The sequence below is a fragment of the Silene latifolia genome, chromosome X (assembly GCF_048544455.1).
Source record: "Silene latifolia isolate original U9 population chromosome X, ASM4854445v1, whole genome shotgun sequence".
In the NCBI taxonomy this organism is placed as follows: Eukaryota; Viridiplantae; Streptophyta; class Magnoliopsida; order Caryophyllales; family Caryophyllaceae; genus Silene; species Silene latifolia.
In genome coordinates, this window is record NC_133537.1 from 211,907,681 (window position 1) to 211,910,673 (window position 2,993).

Below are 2,993 nucleotides of genomic sequence, written 5' to 3' on the forward strand. Positions count from 1 at the left end.
AAATTTACTAATAAGTTGATCTAAACTCTGAGTATCATGCATTTCTATTTTCTAAGACGTATTTGCCCAACATGTCCCTTACCTCGTCTATATCTATACTTGAGTACTCCTCAATCTGTTGTGACGGGTTGCTTACATACTGCGAAAAAAACAAAGAGAAGACATTATTGTAACAACATCAATTACTGCATAGAAACTTCATGATATATATAGCAGCAAGCAAGACAACATTAGCTCTAATTTAAAAAAAGTAATAAACACATTATTAAATTACTAACCTTTTCTGGAATAATGATATATCTTCGCCTAATAATCTCCAACATGAACCGACAAACGTAGTATCCACATTGTATGCTATCTGGCTGGCGAGGGGCCTATTATTACATAAAAACAAACAGACGAGAGAAGGCTCACATCAGAATCTTGAACTTTAGGTATTGTATTAGTATTAAACACAGATTTTTGCACTTAATGTTATTTTATTTGAGCATGTACCCATGTTATCGTAATAAAATCAGGGCCAACATCAGAATCTTTCGTGGGTTGATCCTGCTCGTTTGCTCTTCTCTTCTCAAAGGCCTTTTTTTAAAAAATAAAAAAGGAGGCAGAAACTCATTTTTTTTGGGGCAAAAATGAGCTTTTTTCTATAAATAAAAATTGAAACTTAATGTTATTATAAATAAATCAGTATTATAAACTTACTTATTAATCAAGCGCTTAAAAGTCTCGCTTGGTGGATGATGTATAGAGTCCAACCAGAATACTTTTTTCCTTGTCGGCATGATGGCTGCTAGCACCCAATGAGTCCTACATCAAGAGACATCATCATTATTAACAATTACATATATTAGTTATGAAAATGCAATTGTAGGGGGAAACGTAATATTAATTTGTTTATTACCCTTTTTCATTATAAGCGCCAAAAATCGCTTCTTGGTTGTCGCCAATTCTTTGAGCAATATAATCTACCCGTTCTTTGAACGAGAAATCCGGAATAAATAAAGATAAAACATAGGGGCACAGGAATCCGTATTGATCAGATGGAATATTCTTCTCGGGGATCACTCTCAATTTCAATATCCTACATTATTACGGTATTAATTCCGGTTTTTTAAAACACTATCTAGTAGTCAGAATATTAGAATATAAAATTATTTATTAAGAAACTTACTTCATCCAAACAAATAGGTGTTGGACATCATCTGGTCTAGGCCAGCCCAAATGGCTAGCATATCCCATGATAGAAGTGCTTGGCGCTCAACCCCTATAATATCCTCCTCGAGCGGAATAACTATCAATTGCTCGGTGGCTATGCGACGGCCAGCCTCCTCATGCAGTTTCCTCATCGTCACCGTTCTTACTTTTTGCATGTAAGCCTTCCCAGAATATTGTAAGTCGTTTAAACTCCTAACTTCTTTCAGGTCCGGGAAAGAATGAGTCTTTGATTTTGTGCTACTACCACCAGCCTACACATGTAGTAGATAATTAAAATAATAAAAAATCCAAAGGTAACATATCCTAGTTGGAGTAATAAAAATAAAAGCGTACTTAATTAAATACCTCGTCAACCTACTCTTTCAATGATGAGGTAGTAGTAGCAGGTAAGACTGGGGACTTAGGCTTATCAGTCTTTTTTGTCCCCTACACAAAATTACCATGCTTTTTATAAATACAGGCAAAATATAAATAAAGGGAGCGAGGTTTTTAAAAAAATTGAGAAGTTAATTAAATACCTCATCAAGTTGTTGTCTCGACGAGGTCGTTGGCATGTCTGTGGACTTAGGCTTATCCGCCAAAGCCGGCTTTTTTGTTCCCTAAAAAAAAAAATAACATATAAATTTAACATATAAAAACATTCAACAATTAAAAATTTAACATATATATAAAGGTATTTCTTCTAACCCCAACTCGCTTTTCCGCTAGGCGAGACGGCCGAGTCAAGTAGATGTGAGTTTCAGGCCATTGGATGAAACTTCCAACCGCATCTCCCAGAATGGTAATGTCGTCACGAACTGGGACAGGCAGTTGAAAGTCTTCATGGCCTGGAAAGACTGTAGTTATCTCTACTTTGGTATGATTCGGCACAAGTTTTTCGCCATGAACTACAGTTTCCGCTGCTGTAGATTTGGTGTGCATTTCAACGAGACCCCGGCCGACACACACATGTGGCTTTTCGGTTTTAGGGTCAGCAAGAATAACTGGCCTCTTGTTTACGGCCTGAAGAATATACACATACATTATTATATCCCAAAATTTAATAGAATTCATATAAATTTAACTAATTAAACACTTCATGCATACCTTATCGAAAAACAGGGAACCGACATGAAGGAGATGTATCTTTGTTTTCCATCAGCCGTCTTCTCAAGTTGCATCTCCTTTTCAGACCCATTATTTACCTAATAAAATTAACCAATTCAATGGCACCATGTCAGAAGTTATAGCATTAGAGCTGGCAGTGAACACACCCCATGATCTTACCAAAAAAAAACAAAAGAAAAATAAGGATGTATTAGGTACCGATCGGCTTTAGTTGTTACAACTTGAAAGCATTATTAGGTACCGATCTTTCTCAATCTCGTTGACCGATACTTCCTTCTCATGTATTGCCAAGGTAGTAGCGGCCTCTTGACCAATCTGTTGTACCTTATTATTACCCCCTTTAGAAATGACATCCTCCATCATCTTCACTTCTTCTTGAAAAGCTTGCCTCCGATTCGGCTTTAGTAGTACGGATGCCATTAATCAAGTCGTGCAAGAATGTAATGTGTCGGCAATTTTTATCCCAACAATAACATGTGAATTGAACTTAAATGAAAATAATAGAATAAACTTAGTCTTCCTTTTCTTCTTTATCGGGCGGTTGTCCCATAATATTTCGTTACTCCAACTCCGTAACGGGACGCCCCTCAAACGACCTAGATGTTCGGGTCGGCCGATCGCTCTAGCAAGAACGTCATTACGACCACTGGGAGTGAACTTCCTTTCTTCTA

The 2,993-nt window shown here is 36.9% G+C and overlaps 1 long non-coding RNA gene across 1 annotated transcript; it reads right to left on the reverse strand.

Moving 5' to 3' along the window:
• Positions 1-1,411: 1,411 nt before the first annotated feature.
• Positions 1,412-1,810, reverse strand: LOC141621701 (uncharacterized). Its single transcript, XR_012532592.1, has 3 exons — positions 1,734-1,810; positions 1,561-1,641; positions 1,412-1,466 (listed from the first exon to the last, which is right to left on the reverse strand). It is a non-coding gene; the product is annotated as an uncharacterized LOC141621701 (long non-coding RNA).
• Between the last annotated feature and the right edge of the window lie 1,183 nt (positions 1,811-2,993).